This window comes from Mixophyes fleayi, unplaced genomic scaffold (genome assembly GCF_038048845.1).
Source record: "Mixophyes fleayi isolate aMixFle1 unplaced genomic scaffold, aMixFle1.hap1 Scaffold_86, whole genome shotgun sequence".
NCBI lineage: Eukaryota > Metazoa > Chordata > Amphibia > Anura > Limnodynastidae > Mixophyes > Mixophyes fleayi.
The window spans coordinates 40,598-61,882 of record NW_027448586.1 but is presented as its reverse complement, the minus strand read 5'-3'; the positions used below and the strand labels follow the sequence as shown (position 1 = coordinate 61,882).

At 39.2% G+C, this 21,285-nt stretch overlaps 20 non-coding genes across 20 annotated transcripts; all 20 read left to right on the top strand.

Annotated features, from left to right (window-relative positions):
* Nucleotides 1-211: 211 nt before the first annotated feature.
* TRNAN-GUU (transfer RNA asparagine (anticodon GUU)) lies at nt 212-285 on the top strand. The gene has a single exon. It is a non-coding gene; the product is annotated as a tRNA-Asn (tRNA).
* Nucleotides 286-1,306: 1,021 nt separating this feature from the next.
* On the top strand, nt 1,307-1,380 carry TRNAN-GUU (transfer RNA asparagine (anticodon GUU)). The gene has a single exon. It is a non-coding gene; the product is annotated as a tRNA-Asn (tRNA).
* A 965-nt stretch (nt 1,381-2,345) lies between these two features.
* TRNAN-GUU (transfer RNA asparagine (anticodon GUU)) lies at nt 2,346-2,419 on the top strand. Its single transcript has one exon. It is a non-coding gene; the product is annotated as a tRNA-Asn (tRNA).
* A 1,021-nt stretch (nt 2,420-3,440) lies between these two features.
* On the top strand, nt 3,441-3,514 carry TRNAN-GUU (transfer RNA asparagine (anticodon GUU)). The gene has a single exon. It is a non-coding gene; the product is annotated as a tRNA-Asn (tRNA).
* A 1,010-nt stretch (nt 3,515-4,524) lies between these two features.
* On the top strand, nt 4,525-4,599 carry TRNAN-GUU (transfer RNA asparagine (anticodon GUU)). The gene has a single exon. It is a non-coding gene; the product is annotated as a tRNA-Asn (tRNA).
* A 1,027-nt stretch (nt 4,600-5,626) lies between these two features.
* Nucleotides 5,627-5,700, top strand: TRNAN-GUU (transfer RNA asparagine (anticodon GUU)). The gene has a single exon. It is a non-coding gene; the product is annotated as a tRNA-Asn (tRNA).
* A 1,012-nt stretch (nt 5,701-6,712) lies between these two features.
* Nucleotides 6,713-6,786, top strand: TRNAN-GUU (transfer RNA asparagine (anticodon GUU)). The gene has a single exon. It is a non-coding gene; the product is annotated as a tRNA-Asn (tRNA).
* A 1,011-nt stretch (nt 6,787-7,797) lies between these two features.
* On the top strand, nt 7,798-7,871 carry TRNAN-GUU (transfer RNA asparagine (anticodon GUU)). Its single transcript has one exon. It is a non-coding gene; the product is annotated as a tRNA-Asn (tRNA).
* A 1,026-nt stretch (nt 7,872-8,897) lies between these two features.
* TRNAN-GUU (transfer RNA asparagine (anticodon GUU)) lies at nt 8,898-8,971 on the top strand. The gene has a single exon. It is a non-coding gene; the product is annotated as a tRNA-Asn (tRNA).
* Nucleotides 8,972-9,990: 1,019 nt separating this feature from the next.
* TRNAN-GUU (transfer RNA asparagine (anticodon GUU)) lies at nt 9,991-10,064 on the top strand. Its single transcript has one exon. It is a non-coding gene; the product is annotated as a tRNA-Asn (tRNA).
* A 1,023-nt stretch (nt 10,065-11,087) lies between these two features.
* Nucleotides 11,088-11,161, top strand: TRNAN-GUU (transfer RNA asparagine (anticodon GUU)). Its single transcript has one exon. It is a non-coding gene; the product is annotated as a tRNA-Asn (tRNA).
* A 1,026-nt stretch (nt 11,162-12,187) lies between these two features.
* Nucleotides 12,188-12,261, top strand: TRNAN-GUU (transfer RNA asparagine (anticodon GUU)). The gene has a single exon. It is a non-coding gene; the product is annotated as a tRNA-Asn (tRNA).
* Nucleotides 12,262-13,287: 1,026 nt separating this feature from the next.
* On the top strand, nt 13,288-13,361 carry TRNAN-GUU (transfer RNA asparagine (anticodon GUU)). The gene has a single exon. It is a non-coding gene; the product is annotated as a tRNA-Asn (tRNA).
* A 1,026-nt stretch (nt 13,362-14,387) lies between these two features.
* On the top strand, nt 14,388-14,461 carry TRNAN-GUU (transfer RNA asparagine (anticodon GUU)). The gene has a single exon. It is a non-coding gene; the product is annotated as a tRNA-Asn (tRNA).
* A 1,023-nt stretch (nt 14,462-15,484) lies between these two features.
* Nucleotides 15,485-15,558, top strand: TRNAN-GUU (transfer RNA asparagine (anticodon GUU)). Its single transcript has one exon. It is a non-coding gene; the product is annotated as a tRNA-Asn (tRNA).
* A 1,026-nt stretch (nt 15,559-16,584) lies between these two features.
* Nucleotides 16,585-16,658, top strand: TRNAN-GUU (transfer RNA asparagine (anticodon GUU)). The gene has a single exon. It is a non-coding gene; the product is annotated as a tRNA-Asn (tRNA).
* Nucleotides 16,659-17,680: 1,022 nt separating this feature from the next.
* On the top strand, nt 17,681-17,754 carry TRNAN-GUU (transfer RNA asparagine (anticodon GUU)). The gene has a single exon. It is a non-coding gene; the product is annotated as a tRNA-Asn (tRNA).
* A 1,024-nt stretch (nt 17,755-18,778) lies between these two features.
* Nucleotides 18,779-18,852, top strand: TRNAN-GUU (transfer RNA asparagine (anticodon GUU)). The gene has a single exon. It is a non-coding gene; the product is annotated as a tRNA-Asn (tRNA).
* A 1,023-nt stretch (nt 18,853-19,875) lies between these two features.
* TRNAN-GUU (transfer RNA asparagine (anticodon GUU)) lies at nt 19,876-19,949 on the top strand. The gene has a single exon. It is a non-coding gene; the product is annotated as a tRNA-Asn (tRNA).
* A 1,024-nt stretch (nt 19,950-20,973) lies between these two features.
* Nucleotides 20,974-21,047, top strand: TRNAN-GUU (transfer RNA asparagine (anticodon GUU)). Its single transcript has one exon. It is a non-coding gene; the product is annotated as a tRNA-Asn (tRNA).
* Nucleotides 21,048-21,285: the final 238 nt, after the last annotated feature.

The following is a 21,285-nucleotide window of genomic DNA, read 5'->3' as shown; positions in this document are numbered from 1 at the left end:
CATCGACCTCTGGGTTATGGGCCCAGCACGCTTCCGCTGCGCCACTCTGCTAGTCATGCAATGTTTGTTGACTCCTGAAGGTTTGAGGCAACCCAGGAAAGAACCAATATTTATTTTTGTTGGTTGGCAGATAAAGAACAGTAATGAAATGTCATGAAATTTGTCCGGAATAATGCATTTCAGCCCATGCCATGAACACACGCTGCAAGTTGTCTCTGTGGCGCAATTGGTTAGCGTGTTTGGCTGTTAACCGAAAGGTTGGTGGTTCAAGCCCACCCAGGGACGTAGATGACTGGTTTTCATATTAATTTTTAGACATCATCTAATCCATCCTCTTGAGGTGTGGGGTGCCTCTGATCCAATTACCTTCATGCCTATCAATGGTGAGTTTAGTTTGTTCTAGACAGTTTTACTCAACTTCATACTTTGGAAATCCAATTTAGCAACTGGTTGCAGAGGTAAATATATTGGACAGACTGTGGAAACCAAATTAGTATTAAAATTGCTCTCCCTGTTCCTACCTTGTAGTTACGCTACCAAAACGGACTTTCTAAAAAGTGTCCTACGAAGCCAAGTCCATGAATAAAGCCTGTGCACAAGCATTTATTCTTGTATTGTTGCCAAAAAACAAATTCCATATGCAATGGCAGCTAAATGTTTCCTGAGTATAGTGTCTCCCTAGAAAAAACAAGTTCACAGGAAGAAAAATAAACTGCTTTACACCATTTCAGCTATCCAAGTGTCCCTCCGCTTTTTTTTTTTTTTTAAGTGTGAAAATTTTTTGGACTCCATCATTGTCCCATTTCACCATGAATATGTGAACTAGATTTATCATTTTGGAAACCTGCATTGTTTTGCTATGGGCAAGGTCGATTTTTACCTATGTAACCAGAGCACTGTTAGGGTAAAGAAAAGAAAGTATGTTGATTTTGACATAAAGACTGGCAGCAGCATTCTGTTAAAATGAGCTGAGATTGTAATTGACTTTTTTCTTTAACTAAACAGAAAAGAAACAAAGTTTCTACCACAAGTTTACCAATTTAGGATTGCCTTAGATAATGAAGAAAGAGCAAGTAGCAGAGGATGGTTTCGATCCATCGACCTCTGGGTTATGGGCCCAGCACGCTTCCGCTGCGCCACTCTGCTAGTCATGCAATGTTTGTTGACTCCTGAAGGTTTGAGGCAACCCAGGAAAGAACCAATATTTATTTTTGTTGGTTGGCAGATAAAGAACAGTAATGAAATGTCATGAAATTTGTCCGGAATAATGCATTTCAGCCCATGCCATGAACACACGCTGCAAGTTGTCTCTGTGGCGCAATTGGTTAGTGTGTTCGGCTGTTAACCGAAAGGTTGGTGGTTCAAGCCCACCCAGGGACGTAGATGACTGGTTTTCATATCAATTTTTAGACATCATCTAATCCATCCTCTTGAGGTGTGGGGTGCCTCTGATCCAATTACCTTCATGCCTATCAATGGTGAGTTTAGTTTGTTCTAGACAGTTTTACTCAACTTCATACTTTGGAAATCCAATTTAGCAACTGGTGCTCTCCCTGTTCCTACCTTGTAGTTACGCTACCAAAACGGACTTTCTAAAAAGTGTCCTACGAAGCCAAGTCCATGAATAAAACCTGTGCACAAGCATTTATTCTTGTATTGTTGCCAAAAACCAATTCCATATGCAATGGCAGCTAAATGTTTCCTGAGTATAGTGTCTCCCTAGAAAAAACAAGTTCACAGGAAGAAAAATAAACTGCTCTACACCATTTCAGCTATCCAAGTGTCCCTCCGCTTTTTTTTTTTTTAAGTGTGAAAATTTTTTGGACTCCATCATTGTCCCATTTCACCATGAATATGTGAACTAGATTTATCATTTTGGAAACCTGCATTGTTTTGCTATGGGCAAGGTCGATTTTTACCTATGTAACCAGAGCACTGTTAGGGTAAAGAAAAGAAAGTATGTTGATTTTGACATAAAGACTGGCAGCAGCATTCTGTTAAAATGAGCTGAGATTGTAATTGACTTTTTTCTTTAACTAAACAGAAAAGAAACAAAGTTTCTACCACAAGTTTACCAATTTAGGATTGCCTTAGATAATGAAGAAAGAGCAAGTAGCAGAGGATGGTTTCGATCCATCGACCTCTGGGTTATGGGCCCAGCACGCTTCCGCTGCGCCACTCTGCTAGTCATGCAATGTTTGTTGACTCCTGAAGGTTTGAGGCAACCCAGGAAAGAACCAATATTTATTTTTGTTGGTTGGCAGATAAAGAACAGTAATGAAATGTCATGAAATTTGTCCGGAATAATGCATTTCAGCCCATGCCATGAACACACGCTGCAAGTTGTCTCTGTGGTGCAATTGGTTAGCGTGTTCGGCTGTTAACCGAAAGGTTGGTGGTTCAAGCCCACCCAGGGACGTAGATGACTGGTTTTCATATCAATTTTTAGACATCATCTAATCCATCCTCTTGAGGTGTGGGGTGCCTCTGATCCAATTACCTTCATGCCTATCAATGGTGAGTTTAGTTTGTTCTAGACAGCTTTACTCAACTTCATACTTTGGAAATCCAATTTAGCAACTGGTTGCAGAGGTAAATATATTGGACAGACTGTGGAAACCAAATTAGTATTAAAATTGCTCTCCCTGTTCCTACCTTGTAGTTACGCTACCAAAACGGACTTTCTAAAAAGTGTCCTACGAAGCCAAGTCCATGAATAAAGCCTGTGCACAAGCATTTATTCTTGTATTGTTGCCAAAAACCAATTCCATATGCAATGGCAGCTAAATGTTTCCTGAGTATAGTGTCTCCCTAGAAAAAACAAGTTCACAGGAAGAAAAATAAACTGCTCTACAACATTTCAGCTATCCAAGTGTCCCTCCGCTTTTTTTTTTTTTTTTAAGTGTGAAAATTTTTTGGACTCCATCATTGTCCCATTTCACCATGAATATGTGAACTAGATTTATCATTTTGGAAACCTGCATTGTTTTGCTATGGGCAAGGACGATTTTTACCTATGTAACCAGAGCACTGTTAGGGTAAAGAAAAGAAAGTATGTTGATTTTGACATAAAGACTGGCAGCAGCATTCTGTTAAAATGAGCTGAGATTGTAATTGACTTTTTTCTTTAACTAAACATAAAAGAAACAAAGTTTCTACCACAAGTTTACCAATTTAGGATTGCCTTAGATAATGAAGAAAGAGCAAGTAGCAGAGGATGGTTTCGATCCATCGACCTCTGGGTTATGGGCCCAGCACGCTTCCGCTGCGCCACTCTGCTAGTCATGCAATGTTTGTTGACTCCTGAAGGTTTGAGGCAACCCAGGAAAGAACCAATATTTATTTTTGTTGGTTGGCAGATAAAGAACAGTAATGAAATGTCATGAAATTTGTCCGGAATAATGCATTTCAGCCCATGCCATGAACACACGCTGCAAGTTGTCTCTGTGGCGCAATTGGTTAGCGTGTTTGGCTGTTAACCGAAAGGTTGGTGGTTCAAGCCCACCCAGGGACGTAGATGACTGGTTTTCATATCAATTTTTAGACATCATCTAATCCATACTCTTGAGGTGTGGGGTGCCTCTGATCCAATTACCTTCATGCCTATCAATGGTGAGTTTAGTTTGTTCTAGACAGTTTTACTCAACTTCATACTTTGGAAATCCAATTTAGCAACTGGTTGCAGAGGTAAATATATTGGACAGACTGTGGAAACCAAATTAGTATTAAAATTGCTCTCCCTGTTCCTACCTTGTAGTTACGCTACCAAAACGGACTTTCTAAAAAGTGTCCTACGAAGCCAAGTCCATGAATAAAGCCTGTGCACAAGCATTTATTCTTGTATTGTTGCCAAAAACCAATTCCATATGCAATGGCAGCTAAATGTTTCCTGAGTATAGTGTCTCCCTAGAAAAAACAAGTTCACAGGAAGAAAAATAAACTGCTCTACACCATTTCAGCTATCCAAGTGTCCCTCCGCTTTTTTTTTTTTTTTTTTTAAGTGTGAAAATTTTTTGGACTCCATCATTGTCCCATTTCACCATGAATATGTGAACTAGATTTATCATTTTGGAAACCTGCATTGTTTTGCTATGGGCAAGGTCGATTTTTACCTATGTAACCAGAGCACTGTTAGGGTAAAGAAAAGAAAGTATGTTGATTTTGACATAAAGACTGGCAGCAGCATTCTGTTAAAATGAGCTGAGATTGTAATTGACTTTTTTCTTTAACTAAACAGAAAAGAAACAAAGTTTCTACCACAAGTTTACCAATTTAGGATTGCCTTAGATAATGAAGAAAGAGCAAGTAGCAGAGGATGGTTTCGATCCATCGACCCCAGCACGCTTCCACTGCGCCACTCTGCTAGTCATGCAATGTTTGTTGACTCCTGAAGGTTTGAGGCAACCCAGGAAAGAACCAATATTTATTTTTGTTGGTTGGCAGATAAAGAACAGTAATGAAATGTCATGAAATTTGTCCGGAATAATGCATTTCAGCCCATGCCATGAACACACGCTGCAAGTTGTCTCTGTGGCGCAATTGGTTAGCGTGTTCGGGCTGTTAACCGAAAGGTTGGTGGTTCAAGCCCACCCAGGGACGTAGATGACTGGTTTTCATATCAATTTTTAGACATCATCTAATCCATCCTCTTGAGGTGTGGGGTGCCTCTGATCCAATTACCTTCATGCCTATCAATGGTGAGTTTAGTTTGTTCTAGACAGTTTTACTCAACTTCATACTTTGGAAATCCAATTTAGCAACTGGTTGCAGAGGTAAATATATTGGACAGACTGTGGAAACCAAATTAGTATTAAAATTGCTCTCCCTGTTCCTACCTTGTAGTTACGCTACCAAAACGGACTTTCTTAAAAGTGTCCTACGAAGCCAAGTCCATGAATAAAGCCTGTGCACAAGCATTTATTCTTGTATTGTTGCCAAAAACCAATTCCATATGCAATGGCAGCTAAATGTTTCCTGAGTATAGTGTCTCCCTAGAAAAAACAAGTTCACAGGAAGAAAAATAAACTGCTCTACACCATTTCAGCTATCCAAGTGTCCCTCCGCTTTTTTTTTTTTTTTTTTTTTTAAGTGTGAAAAATTTTTGGACTCCATCATTGTCCCATTTCACCATGAATATGTGAACTAGATTTATCATTTTGGAAACCTGCATTGTTTTGCTATGGGCAAGGTCGATTTTTACCTATGTAACCAGAGCACTGTTAGGGTAAAGAAAAGAAAGTATGTTGATTTTGACATAAAGACTGGCAGCAGCATTCTGTTAAAATGAGCTGAGATTGTAATTGACTTTTTTCTTTAACTAAACAGAAAAGAAACAAAGTTTCTACCACAAGTTTACCAATTTAGGATTGCCTTAGATAATGAAGAAAGAGCAAGTAGCAGAGGATGGTTTCAATCCATCGACCTCTGGGTTATGGGCCCAGCACGCTTCCGCTGCGCCACTCTGCTAGTCATGCAATGTTTGTTGACTCCTGAAGGTTTGAGGCAACCCAGGAAAGAACCAATATTTATTTTTGTTGGTTGGCAGATAAAGAACAGTAATGAAATGTCATGAAATTTGTCCGGAATAATGCATTTCAGCCCATGCCATGAACACACGCTGCAAGTTGTCTCTGTGGCGCAATTGGTTAGCGTGTTTGGCTGTTAACCGAAAGGTTGGTGGTTCAAGCCCACCCAGGGACGTAGATGACTGGTTTTCATATTAATTTTTAGACATCATCTAATCCATCCTCTTGAGGTGTGGGGTGCCTCTGATCCAATTACCTTCATGCCTATCAATGGTGAGTTTAGTTTGTTCTAGACAGTTTTACTCAACTTCATACTTTGGAAATCCAATTTAGCAACTGGTTGCAGAGGTAAATATATTGGACAGACTGTGGAAACCAAATTAGTATTAAAATTGCTCTCCCTGTTCCTACCTTGTAGTTACGCTACCAAAACGGACTTTCTAAAAAGTGTCCTACGAAGCCAAGTCCATGAATAAAGCCTGTGCACAAGCATTTATTCTTGTATTGTTGCCAAAAACCAATTCCATATGCAATGGCAGCTAAATGTTTCCTGAGTATAGTGTCTCCCTAGAAAAAACAAGTTCACAGGAAGAAAAATAAACTGCTCTACACCATTTCAGCTATCCAAGTGTCCCTCCGCTTTTTTTTTTGTTTTTTTTTTAAGTGTGAAAATTTTTTGGACTCCATCATTGTCCCATTTCACCATGAATATGTGAACTAGATTTATCATTTTGGAAACCTGCATTGTTTTGCTATGGGCAAGGTCGATTTTTACCTATGTAACCAGAGCACTGTTAGGGTAAAGAAAAGAAAGTATGTTGATTTTGACATAAAGACTGGCAGCAGCATTCTGTTAAAATGAGCTGAGATTGTAATTGACTTTTTTCTTTAACTAAACAGAAAAGAAACAAAGTTTCTACCACAAGTTTACCAATTTAGGATTGCCTTAGATAATGAAGAAAGAGCAAGTAGCAGAGGATGGTTTCGATCCATCGACCCCAGCACGCTTCCACTGCGCCACTCTGCTAGTCATGCAATGTTTGTTGACTCCTGAAGGTTTGAGGCAACCCAGGAAAGAACCAATATTTATTTTTGTTGGTTGGCAGATAAAGAACAGTAATGAAATGTCATGAAATTTGTCCGGAATAATGCATTTCAGCCCATGCCATGAACACACGCTGCAAGTTGTCTCTGTGGCGCAATTGGTTAGCATGTTCGGCTGTTAACCGAAAGGTTGGTGGTTCAAGCCCACCCAGGGACGTAGATGACTGGTTTTCATATCAATTTTTAGACATCATCTAATCCATCCTCTTGAGGTGTGGGGTGCCTCTGATCCAATTACCTTCATGCCTATCAATGGTGAGTTTAGTTTGTTCTAGACAGTTTTACTCAACTTCATACTTTGGAAATCCAATTTAGCAACTGGTTGCAGAGGTAAATATATTGGACAGACTGTGGAAACCAAATTAGTATTAAAATTGCTCTCCCTGTTCCTACCTTGTAGTTACGCTACCAAAACGGACTTTCTTAAAAGTGTCCTACGAAGCCAAGTCCATGAATAAAGCCTGTGCACAAGCATTTATTCTTGTATTGTTGCCAAAAACCAATTCCATATGCAATGGCAGCTAAATGTTTCCTGAGTATAGTGTCTCCCTAGAAAAAACAAGTTCACAGGAAGAAAACTAAACTGCTCTACACCATTTCAGCTATCCAAGTGTCCCTCCGCTTTTTTTTTTTTTTTTTTTTAAGTGTGAAAATTTTTTGGACTCCATCATTGTCCCATTTCACCATGAATATGTGAACTAGATTTATCATTTTGGAAACCTGCATTGTTTTGCTATGGGCAAGGTCGATTTTTACCTATGTAACCAGAGCACTGTTAGGGTAAAGAAAAGAAAGTATGTTGATTTTGACATAAAGACTGGCAGCAGCATTCTGTTAAAATGAGCTGAGATTGTAATTGACTTTTTTCTTTAACTAAACAGAAAAGAAACAAAGTTTCTACCACAAGTTTACCAATTTAGGATTGCCTTAGATAATGAAGAAAGAGCAAGTAGCAGAGGATGGTTTCGATCCATCGACCCCAGCACGCTTCCACTGCGCCACTCTGCTAGTCATGCAATGTTTGTTGACTTCTGAAGGTTTGAGGCAACCCAGGAAAGAACCAATATTTATTTTTGTTGGTTGGCAGATAAAGAACAGTAATGAAATGTCATGAAATTTGTCCGGAATAATGCATTTCAGCCCATGCCATGAACACACGCTGCAAGTTGTCTCTGTGGCGCAATTGGTTAGCGTGTTCGGCTGTTAACCGAAAGGTTGGTGGTTCAAGCCCACCCAGGGACGTAGATGACTGGTTTTCATATCAATTTTTAGACATCATCTAATCCATCCTCTTGAGGTGTGGGGTGCCTCTGATCCAATTACCTTCATGCCTATCAATGGTGAGTTTAGTTTGTTCTAGACAGTTTTACTCAACTTCATACTTTGGAAATCCAATTTAGCAACTGGTTGCAGAGGTAAATATATTGGACAGACTGTGGAAACCAAATTAGTATTAAAATTGCTCTCCCTGTTCCTACCTTGTAGTTACGCTACCAAAACGGACTTTCTTAAAAGTGTCCTACGAAGCCAAGTCCATGAATAAAGCCTGTGCACAAGCATTTATTCTTGTATTGTTGCCAAAAACCAATTCCATATGCAATGGCAGCTAAATGTTTCCTGAGTATAGTGTCTCCCTAGAAAAAACAAGTTCACAGGAAGAAAAATAAACTGCTCTACACCATTTCAGCTATCCAAGTGTCCCTCCGCTTTTTTTTTTTTTTTTTTTTTAAGTGTGAAAAATTTTTGGACTCCATCATTGTCCCATTTCACCATGAATATGTGAACTAGATTTATCATTTTGGAAACCTGCATTGTTTTGCTATGGGCAAGGTCGATTTTTACCTATGTAACCAGAGCACTGTTAGGGTAAAGAAAAGAAAGTATGTTGATTTTGACATAAAGACTGGCAGCAGCATTCTGTTAAAATGAGCTGAGATTGTAATTGACTTTTTTCTTTAACTAAACAGAAAAGAAACAAAGTTTCTACCACAAGTTTACCAATTTAGGATTGCCTTAGATAATGAAGAAAGAGCAAGTAGCAGAGGATGGTTTCGATCCATCGACCTCTGGGTTATGGGCCCAGCACGCTTCCGCTGCGCCACTCTGCTAGTCATGCAATGTTTGTTGACTCCTGAAGGTTTGAGGCAACCCAGGAAAGAACCAATATTTATTTTTGTTGGTTGGCAGATAAAGAACAGTAATGAAATGTCATGAAATTTGTCCGGAATAATGCATTTCAGCCCATGCCATGAACACACGCTGCAAGTTGTCTCTGTGGCGCAATTGGTTAGCGTGTTCGGCTGTTAACCGAAAGGTTGGTGGTTCAAGCCCACCCAGGGACGTAGATGACTGGTTTTCATATCAATTTTTAGACATCATCTAATCCATCCTCTTGAGGTGTGGGGTGCCTCTGATCCAATTACCTTCATGCCTATCAATGGTGAGTTTAGTTTGTTCTAGACAGTTTTACTCAACTTCATACTTTGGAAATCCAATTTAGCAACTGGTTGCAGAGGTAAATATATTGGACAGACTGTGGAAACCAAATTAGTATTAAAATTGCTCTCCCTGTTCCTACCTTGTAGTTACGCTACCAAAACGGACTTTCTAAAAAGTGTCCTACGAAGCCAAGTCCATGAATAAAGCCTGTGCACAAGCATTTATTCTTGTATTGTTGCCAAAAACCAATTCCATATGCAATGGCAGCTAAATGTTTCCTGAGTATAGTGTCTCCCTAGAAAAAACAAGTTCACAGGAAGAAAAATAAACTGCTCTACACCATTTCAGCTATCCAAGTGTCCCTCCGCTTTTTTTTTTTTTTAAGTGTGAAAATTTTTTGGACTCCATCATTGTCCCATTTCACCATGAATATGTGAACTAGATTTATCATTTTGGAAACCTGCATTGTTTTGCTATGGGCAAGGTCGATTTTTACCTATGTAACCAGAGCACTGTTAGGGTAAAGAAAAGAAAGTATGTTGATTTTGACATAAAGACTGGCAGCAGCATTCTGTTAAAATGAGCTGAGATTGTAATTGACTTTTTTCTTTAACTAAACAGAAAAGAAACAAAGTTTCTACCACAAGTTTACCAATTTAGGATTGCCTTAGATAATGAAAAAAAAGCAAGTAGCAGAGGATGGTTTTGATCCATCGACCTCTGTGTTATGGGCCCAGCACGCTTCCGCTGCACCACTCTGCTAGTCATGCAATGTTTGTTGACTAATGAAGGTTTGAGGCAACCCAGGAAAGGACCAATATTTATTTTTGTTGGTTGGCAGATAAAGAACAGTAATGAAATGTCATGAAATTTGTCCGGAATAATGCATTTTAGCCCATGCCATGAACACACGCTGCAAGTTGTCTCTGTGGTGCAATTGGTTAGCGTGTTCGGCTGTTAACCGAAAGGTTGGTGGTTCAAGCCCACCCAGGGACGTAGATGACTGGTTTTCATATCAATTTTTAGACATCATCTAATCCATCCTCTTGAGGTGTGGGGTGCCTCTGATCCAATTACCTTCATGCCTATCAATGGTGAGTTTAGTTTGTTCTAGACAGTTTTACTCAACTTCATACTTTGGAAATCCAATTTAGCAACTGGTTGCAGAGGTAAATATATTGGACAGACTGTGGAAACCAAATTAGTATTAAAATTGCTCTCCCTGTTCCTACCTTGTAGTTACGCTACCAAAACGGACTTTCTAAAAAGTGTCCTTCGAAGCCAAGTCCATGAATAAAGCCTGTGCACAAGCATTTATTCTTGTATTGTTGCCAAAAACCAATTCCATATGCAATGGCAGCTAAATGTTTCCTGAGTATAGTGTCTCCCTAGAAAAAACAAGTTCACAGGAAGAAAAATAAACTGCTCTACACCATTTCAGCTATCCAAGTGTCCCTCCGCTTTTTTTTTTTTTTTTTTAAGTGTGAAAATTTTTTGGATTCCATCGTTGTCCCATTTCACCATGAATATGTGAACTAGATTTATCATTTTGGAAACCTGCATTGTTTTGCTATGGGCAAGGTCGATTTTTACCTATGTAACCAGAGCACTGTTAGGGTAAAGAAAAGAAAGTATGTTGATTTTGACATAAAGACTGGCAGCAGCATTCTGTTAAAATGAGCTGAGATTGTAATTGACTTTTTTCTTTAACTAAACAGAAAAGAAACAAAGTTTCTACCACAAGTTTACCAATTTAGGATTGCCTTAGATAATGAAGAAAGAGCAAGTAGCAGAGGATGGTTTTGATCCATCGACCTCTGGGTTATGGGCTCAGCACGCTTCCGCTGCGCCACTCTGCTAGTCATGCAATGTTTGTTGACTCCTGAAGGTTTGAGGCAACCCAGGAAAGAACCAATATTTATTTTTGTTGGTTGGCAGATAAAGAACAGTAATGAAATGTCATGAAATTTGTCCGGAATAATGCATTTCAGCCCATGTCATGAACTCACGCTGCAAGTTGTCTCTGTGGTGCAATTGGTTAGCGTGTTCGGCTGTTAACCGAAAGGTTGGTGGTTCAAGCCCACCCAGGGACGTAGATGACTGGTTTTCATATCAATTTTTAGACATCATCTAATCCATCCTCTTGAGGTGTGGGGTGCCTCTGATCCAATTACCTTCATGCCTATCAATGGTGAGTTTAGTTTGTTCTAGACAGTTTTACTCAACTTCATACTTTGGAAATCCAATTTAGCAACTGGTTGCAGAGGTAAATATATTGGACAGACTGTGGAAACCAAATTAGTATTAAAATTGCTCTCCCTGTTCCTACCTTGTAGTTACGCTACCAAAACGGACTTTCTAAAAAGTGTCCTACGAAGCCAAGTCCATGAATAAAGCCTGTGCACAAGCATTTATTCTTGTATTGTTGCCAAAAACCAATTCCATATGCAATGGCAGCTAAATGTTTCCTGAGTATAGTGTCTCCCTAGAAAAAACAAGTTCACAGGAAGAAAAATAAACTGCTCTACACCATTTCAGCTATCCAAGTGTCCCTCCGCTTTTTTTTTTGTTTTTTTTTTAAGTGTGAAAATTTTTTGGACTCCATCATTGTCCCATTTCACCATGAATATGTGAACTAGATTTATCATTTTGGAAACCTGCATTGTTTTGCTATGGGCAAGGTCGATTTTTACCTATGTAACCAGAGCACTGTTAGGGTAAAGAAAAGAAAGTATGTTGATTTTGACATAAAGACTGGCAGCAGCATTCTGTTAAAATGAGCTGAGATTGTAATTGACTTTTTTCTTTAACTAAACAGAAAAGAAACAAAGTTTCTACCACAAGTTGACCAATTTAGGATTGCCTTAGATAATGAAGAAAGAGCAAGTAGCAGAGGATGGTTTCAATCCATCGACCTCTGGGTTATGGGCCCAGCACGCTTCCGCTGCGCCACTCTGCTAGTCATGCAATGTTTGTTGACTCCTGAAGGTTTGAGGCAACCCAGGAAAGAACCAATATTTATTTTTGTTGGTTGGCAGATAAAGAACAGTAATGAAATGTCATGAAATTTGTCCGGAATAATGCATTTCAGCCCATGCCATGAACACACGCTGCAAGTTGTCTCTGTGGCGCAATTGGTTAGCGTGTTTGGCTGTTAACCGAAAGGTTGGTGGTTCAAGCCCACCCAGGGACGTAGATGACTGGTTTTCATATTAATTTTTAGACATCATCTAATCCATCCTCTTGAGGTGTGGGGTGCCTCTGATCCAATTACCTTCATGCCTATCAATGGTGAGTTTAGTTTGTTCTAGACAGTTTTACTCAACTTCATACTTTGGAAATCCAATTTAGCAACTGGTTGCAGAGGTAAATATATTGGACAGACTGTGGAAACCAAATTAGTATTAAAATTGCTCTCCCTGTTCCTACCTTGTAGTTACGCTACCAAAACGGACTTTCTAAAAAGTGTCCTACGAAGCCAAGTCCATGAATAAAGCCTGTGCACAAGCATTTATTCTTGTATTGTTGCCAAAAACCAATTCCATATGCAATGGCAGCTAAATGTTTCCTGAGTATAGTGTCTCCCTAGAAAAAACAAGTTCACAGGAAGAAAAATAAACTGCTCTACACCATTTCAGCTATCCAAGTGTCCCTCCGCTTTTTTTTTTGTTTTTTTTTTAAGTGTGAAAATTTTTTGGACTCCATCATTGTCCCATTTCACCATGAATATGTGAACTAGATTTATCATTTTGGAAACCTGCATTGTTTTGCTATGGGCAAGGTCGATTTTTACCTATGTAACCAGAGCACTGTTAGGGTAAAGAAAAGAAAGTATGTTGATTTTGACATAAAGACTGGCAGCAGCATTCTGTTAAAATGAGCTGAGATTGTAATTGACTTTTTTCTTTAACTAAACAGAAAAGAAACAAAGTTTCTACCACAAGTTTACCAATTTAGGATTGCCTTAGATAATGAAGAAAGAGCAAGTAGCAGAGGATGGTTTCAATCCATCGACCTCTGGGTTATGGGCCCAGCACGCTTCTGCTGCGCCACTCTGCTAGTCATGCAATGTTTGTTGACTCCTGAAGGTTTGAGGCAACCCAGGAAAGAACCAATATTTATTTTTGTTGGTTGGCAGATAAAGAACAGTAATGAAATGTCATGAAATTTGTCCGGAATAATGCATTTCAGCCCATGCCATGAACACACGCTGCAAGTTGTCTCTGTGGCGCAATTGGTTAGCGTGTTTGGCTGTTAACCGAAAGGTTGGTGGTTCAAGCCCACCCAGGGACGTAGATGACTGGTTTTCATATTAATTTTTAGACATCATCTAATCCATCCTCTTGAGGTGTGGGGTGCCTCTGATCCAATTACCTTCATGCCTATCAATGGTGAGTTTAGTTTGTTCTAGACAGTTTTACTCAACTTCATACTTTGGAAATCCAATTTAGCAACTGGTTGCAGAGGTAAATATATTGGACAGACTGTGGAAACCAAATTAGTATTAAAATTGCTCTCCCTGTTCCTACCTTGTAGTTACGCTACCAAAACGGACTTTCTAAAAAGTGTCCTACGAAGCCAAGTCCATGAATAAAGCCTGTGCACAAGCATTTATTCTTGTATTGTTGCCAAAAACCAATTCCATATGCAATGGCAGCTAAATGTTTCCTGAGTATAGTGTCTCCCTAGAAAAAACAAGTTCACAGGAAGAAAAATAAACTGCTCTACACCATTTCAGCTATCCAAGTGTCCCTCCGCTTTTTTTTTTGTTTTTTTTTTAAGTGTGAAAAATTTTTGGACTCCATCATTGTCCCATTTCACCATGAATATGTGAACTAGATTTATCATTTTGGAAACCTGCATTGTTTTGCTATGGGCAAGGTCGATTTTTACCTATGTAACCAGAGCACTGTTAGGGTAAAGAAAAGAAAGTATGTTGATTTTGACATAAAGACTGGCAGCAGCATTCTGTTAAAATGAGCTGAGATTGTAATTGACTTTTTTCTTTAACTAAACAGAAAAGAAACAAAGTTTCTACCACAAGTTTACCAATTTAGGATTGCCTTAGATAATGAAGAAAGAGCAAGTAGCAGAGGATGGTTTCGATCCATCGACCTCTGGGTTATGGGCCCAGCACGCTTCCGCTGCGCCACTCTGCTAGTCATGCAATGCTTGTTGACTCCTGAAGGTTTGAGGCAACCCAGGAAAGAACCAATATTTATTTTTGTTGGTTGGCAGATAAAGAACAGTAATGAAATGTCATGAAATTTGTCCGGAATAATGCATTTCAGCCCATGCCATGAACACATGCTGCAAGTTGTCTCTGTGGTGCAATTGGTTAGCGTGTTCGGCTGTTAACCGAAAGGTTGGTGGTTCAAGCCCACCCAGGGACGTAGATGTCTGGTTTTCATATCAATTTTTAGACATCATCTAATCCTTCCTCTTGAGGTGTGGGGTGCCTCTGATCCAATTACCTTCATGCCTATCAATGGTGAGTTTAGTTTGTTCTAGACAGTTTTACTCAACTTCATACTTTGGAAATCCAATTTAGCAACTGGTTGCAGAGGTAAATATATTGGACAGACTGTGGAAACCAAATTAGTATTAAAATTGCTCTCCCTGTTCCTACCTTGTAGTTACGCTACCAAAACGGACTTTCTAAAAAGTGTCCTACGAAGCCAAGTCCATGAATAAAGCCTGTGCACAAGCATTTATTCTTGTATTGTTGCCAAAAACCAATTCCATATGCAATGGCAGCTAAATGTTTCCTGAGTATAGTGTCTCCCTAGAAAAAACAAGTTCACAGGAAGAAAAATAAACTGCTCTACACCATTTCAGCTATCCAAGTGTCCATCCGCTTTTTTTTTTTTTTTTTTAAGTGTGAAAATTTTTTGGACTCCATCATTGTCCCATTTCACCATGAATATGTGAACTAGATTTATCATTTTGGAAACCTGCATTGTTTTGCTATGGGCAAGGTCGATTTTTACCTATGTAACCAGAGCACTGTTAGGGTAAAGAAAAGAAAGTATGTTGATTTTGACATAAAGACTGGCAGCAGCATTCTGTTAAAATGAGCTGAGATTGTAATTGACTTTTTTCTTTAACTAAACAGAAAAGAAACAAAGTTTCTACCACAAGTTTACCAATTTAGGATTGCCTTAGATAATGAAGAAAGAGCAAGTAGCAGAGGATGGTTTTGATCCATCGACCTCTGTGTTATGGGCCCAGCACGCTTCCGCTGCGCCACTCTGCTAGTCATGCAATGTTTGTTGACTCCTGAAGGTTTGAGGCAACCCAGGAAAGAACCAATATTTATTTTTGTTGGTTGGCAGATAAAGAACAGTAATGAAATGTCATGAAATTTGTCCGGAATAATGCATTTCAGCCCATGCCATGAACACATGCTGCAAGTTGTCTCTGTGGTGCAATTGGTTAGCGTGTTCGGCTGTTAACCGAAAGGTTGGTGGTTCAAGCCCACCCAGGGACGTAGATGACTGGTTTTCATATCAATTTTTAGACATCATCTAATCCATCCTCTTGAGGTGTGGGGTGCCTCTGATCCAATTACCTTCATGCCTATCAATGGTGAGTTTAGTTTGTTCTAGACAGTTTTACTCAACTTCATACTTTGGAAATCCAATTTAGCAACTGGTTGCAGAGGTAAATATATTGGACAGATTGTGGAAACCAAATTAGTATTAAAATTGCTCTACCTGATCCTACCTTGTAGTTACGCTACCAAAACGGACTTTCTAAAAAGTGTCCTACGAAGCCAAGTCCATGAATAAAGCCTGTGCACAAGCATTTATTCTTGTATTGTTGCCAAAAACCAATTCCATATGCAATGGCAGCTAAATGTTTCCTGAGTATAGTGTCTCCCTAGAAAAAACAAGTTCACAGGAAGAAAAATAAACTGCTCTACACCATTTCAGCTATCCAAGTGTCCCTCCGCTTTTTTTTTTTTTTTTTTTTTAAGTGTGAAAATTTTTTGGACTCCATCATTGTCCCATTTCACCATGAATATGTGAACTAGATTTATCATTTTGGAAACCTGCATTGTTTTGCTATGGGCAAGGTCGATTTTTACCTATGTAACCAGAGCACTGTTAGGGTAAAGAAAAGAAAGTATGTTGATTTTGACATAAAGACTGGCAGCAGCATTCTGTTAAAATGAGCTGAGATTGTAATTGACTTTTTTCTTTAACTAAACAGAAAAGAAACAAAGTTTCTACCACAAGTTTACCAATTTAAGATTGCCTTAGATAATGAAGAAAGAGCAAGTAGCAGAGGATGGTTTCGATCCATCGACCTCTGGGTTATGGGCCCAGCACGCTTCCGCTGCGCCACTCTGCTAGTCATGCAATGTTTGTTGACTCCTGAAGGTTTGAGGCAACCCAGGAAAGAACCAATATTTATTTTTGTTGGTTGGCAGATAAAGAACAGTAATGAAATGTCATGAAATTTGTCCGGAATAATGCATTTCAGCCCATGCCATGAACACACGCTGCAAGTTGTCTCTGTGGCGCAATTGGTTAGTGTGTTCGGCTGTTAACCGAAAGGTTGGTGGTTCAAGCCCACCCAGGGACGTAGATGACTGGTTTTCATATCAATTTTTAGACATCATCTAATCCATCCTCTTGAGGTGTGGGGTGCCTCTGATCCAATTACCTTCATGCCTATCAATGGTGAGTTTAGTTTGTTCTAGACAGTTTTACTCAACTTCATACTTTGGAAATCCAATTTAGCAACTGGTTGCAGAGGTAAATATATTGGACAGACTGTGGAAACCAAATTAGTATTAAAATTGCTCTCCCTGTTCCTACCTTGTAGTTACGCTACCAAAACGGACTTTCTAAAAAGTGTCCTACGAAGCCAAGTCCATGAATAAAGCCTGTGCACAAGCATTTATTCTTGTATTGTTGCCAAAAACCAATTCCATATGCAATGGCAGCTAAATGTTTCCTGAGTATAGTGTCTCCCTAGAAAAAACAAGTTCACAGGAAGAAAAATAAACTGCTCTACACCATTTCAGCTATCCAAGTGTCCCTCCGCTTTTTTTTTTTTTTTTTAAGTGTGAAAATTTTTTGGACTCCATCATTGTCCCATTTCACCATGAATATGTGAACTAGATTTATCATTTTGGAAACCTGCATTGTTTTGCTATGGGCAAGGTCGATTTTTACCTATGTAACCAGAGCACTGTTAGGGTAAAGAAAAGACAGTATGTTGATTTTGACATAAAGACTGGCAGCAGCATTCTGTTAAAATGAGCTGAGATTGTAATTGACTTTTTTCTTTAACTAAACAGAAAAGAAACAAAGTTTCTACCACAAGTTTACCAATTTAGGATTGCCTTAGATAATGAAGAAAGAGCAAGTAGCAGAGGATGGTTTCGATCCATCGACCTCTGGGTTATGGGCCCAGCATGCTTCCGCTGCGCCACTCTGCTAGTCATGCAATGTTTGTTGACTCCTGAAGGTTTGAGGCAACCCAGGAAAGAACCAATATTTATTTTTGTTGGTTGGCAGATAAAGAACAGTAATGAAATGTCATGAAATTTGTCCGGAATAATGCATTTCAGCCCATGCCATGAACACACGCTGCAAGTTGTCTCTGTGGCGCAATTGGTTAGCGTGTTCGGCTGTTAACCGAAAGGTTGGTGGTTCAAGCCCACCCAGGGATGTAGATGACTGGTTTTCATATCAATTTTTAGACATCATCTAATCCATCCTCTTGAGGTGTGGGGTGCCTCTGATCCAATTACCTTCATGCCTATCAATGGTGAGTTTAGTTTGTTCTAGACAGTTTTACTCAACTTCATACTTTGGAAATCCAATTTAGCAACTGGTTGCAGAGGTAAATATATTGGACAGACTGTGGAAACCAAATTAGTATTAAAATTGCTCTCCCTGTTCCTACCTTGTAGTTACGCTACCAAAACGGACTTTCTAAAAAGTGTCCTACGAAGCCAAGTCCATGAATAAAGCCTGTGCACAAGCATTTATTCTTGTATTGTTGCCAAAAACCAATTCCATATGCAATGGCAGCTAAATGTTTCCTGAGTATAGTGTCTCCCTAGAAAAAACAAGTTCACAGGAAGAAAAATAAACTGCTCTACACCATTTCAGCTATCCAAGTGTCCCTCCGCTTTTTTTTTTTTTTTTTTTAAGTGTGAAAATTTTTTGGACTCTATCATTGTCCCATTTCACCATGAATATGTGAACTAGATTTATCATTTTGGAAACCTGCATTGTTTTGCTATGGGCAAGGTCGATTTTTACCTATGTAACCAGAGCACTGTTAGGGTAAAGAAAAGAAAGTATGTTGATTTTGACATAAAGACTGGCAGCAGCATTCTGTTAAAATGAGCTGAGATTGTAATTGACTTTTTTCTTTAACTAAACAGAAAAGAAACAAAGTTTCTACCACAAGTTTACCAATTTAGGATTGCCTTAGATAATGAAGAAAGAGCAAGTAGCAGAGGATGGTTTCGATCCATCGACCTCTGGGTTATGGGCCCAGCACGCTTCCGCTGCGCCACTCTGCTAGTCATGCAATGCTTGTTGACTCCTGAAGGTTTGAGGCAACCCAGGAAAGAACCAATATTTATTTTTGTTGGTTGGCAGATAAAGAACAGTAATGAAATGTCATGAAATTTGTCCGGAATAATGCATTTCAGCCCATGCCATGAACACATGCTGCAAGTTGTCTCTGTGGTGCAATTGGTTAGCGTGTTCGGCTGTTAACCGAAAGGTTGGTGGTTCAAGCCCACCCAGGGACGTAGATGTCTGGTTTTCATATCAATTTTTAGACATCATCTAATCCTTCCTCTTGAGGTGTGGGGTGCCTCTGATCCAATTACCTTCATGCCTATCAATGGTGAGTTTAGTTTGTTCTAGACAGTTTTACTCAACTTCATGCTTTGGAAATCCAATTTAGCAACTGGTTGCAGAGGTAAATATATTGGACAGACTGTGGAAACCAAATTAGTATTAAAATTGCTCTCCCTGTTCCTACCTTGTAGTTACGCTACCAAAACGGACTTTCTAAAAAGTGTCCTACGAAGCCAAGTCCATGAATAAAGCCTGTGCACAAGCATTTATTCTTGTATTGTTGCCAAAAACCAATTCCATATGCAATGGCAGCTAAATGTTTCCTGAGTATAGTGTCTCCCTAGAAAAAACAAGTTCACAGGAAGAAAAATAAACTGCTCTACACCATTTCAGCTATCCAAGTGTCCATCCGCTTTTTTTTTTTTTTTTTTAAGTGTGAAAATTTTTTGGACTCCATCATTGTCCCATTTCACCATGAATATGTGAACTAGATTTATCATTTTGGAAACCTGCATTGTTTTGCTATGGGCAAGGTCGATTTTTACCTATGTAACCAGAGCACTGTTAGGGTAAAGAAAAGAAAGTATGTTGATTTTGACATAAAGACTGGCAGCAGCATTCTGTTAAAATGAGCTGAGATTGTAATTGACTTTTTTCTTTAACTAAACAGAAAAGAAACAAAGTTTCTACCACAAGTTTACCAATTTAGGATTGCCTTAGATAATGAAGAAAGAGCAAGTAGCAGAGGATGGTTTCGATCCATCGACCTCTGGGTTATGGGCCCAGCACGCTTCCGCTTCGCCACTCTGCTAGTCATGCAATGTTTGTTGACTCCTGAAGGTTTGAGGCAACCCAGGAAAGAACCAATATTTATTTTTGTTGGTTGGCAGATAAAGAACAGTAATGAAATGTCATGAAATTTGTCCGGAATAATGCATTTCAGCCCATGCCATGAACACATGCTGCAAGTTGTCTCTGTGGTGCAATTGGTTAGCGTGTTCGGCTGTTAACCGAAAGGTTGGTGGTTCAAGCCCACCCAGGGACGTAGATGACTGGTTTTCATATCAATTTTTAGACATCATCTAATCCATCCTCTTGAGGTGTGGGGTGCCTCTGATCCAATTACCTTCATGCCTATCAATGGTGAGTTTAGTTTGTTCTAGACAGTTTTACTCAACTTCATACTTTGGAAATCCAATTTAGCAACTGGTTGCAGAGGTAAATATATTGGACAGATTGTGGAAACCAAATTAGTATTAAAATTGCTCTCCCTGTTCCTACCTTGTAGTTACGCTACCAAAACGGACTTTCTAAAAAGTGTCCTACGAAGCCAAGTCCATGAATAAAGCCTGTGCACAAGCATTTATTCTTGTATTGTTGCCAAAAACCAATTCCATATGCAATGGCAGCTAAATGTTTCCTGAGTATAGTGTCTCCCTAGAAAAAACAAGTTCACAGGAAGAAAAATAAACTGCTCTACACCATTTCAGCTATCCAAGTGTCCCTCCGCTTTTTTTTTTTTTTTTTTTAAGTGTGAAAATTTTTTGGACTCCATCATTGTCCCATTTCACCATGAATATGTGAACTAGATTTATCATTTTGGAAACCTGCATTGTTTTGCTATGGGCAAGGTCGATTTTTACCTATGTAACCAGAGCACTGTTAGGGTAAAGAAAAGAAAGTATGTTGATTTTGACATAAAGACTGGCAGCAGCATTCTGTTAAAATGAGCTGAGATTGTAATTGACTTTTTTCTTTAACTAAACAGAAAAGAAACAAAGTTTCTACCACAAGTTTACCAATTTAAGATTGCCTTAGATAATGAAGAAAGAGCAAGTAGCAGAGGATGGTTTCGATCCATCGACCTCTGGGTTATGGGCCCAGCACGCTTCCGCTGCGCCACTCTGCTAGTCATGCAATGTTTGTTGACTCCTGAAGGTTTGAGGCAACCCAGGAAAGAACCAATATTTATTTTTGTTGGTTGGCAGATAAAGAACAGTAATGAAATGTCATGAAATTTGTCCGGAATAATGCATTTCAGCCCATGCCATGAACACACGCTGCAAGTTGTCTCTGTGGCGCAATTGGTTAGCGTGTTGGGCTGTTAACCGAAAGGTTGGTGGTTCAAGCCCACCCAGGGACGTAGATGACTGGTTTTCATATCAATTTTTAGACATCATCTAATCCATCCTCTTGAGGTGTGGGGTGCCTCTGATCCAATTACCTTCATGCCTATCAATGGTGAGTTTAGTTTGTTCTAGACAGTTTTACTCAACTTCATACTTTGGAAATCCAATTTAGCAACTGGTTGCAGAGGTAAATATATTGGACAGACTGTGGAAACCAAATTAGTATTAAAATTGCTCTCCCTGTTCCTACCT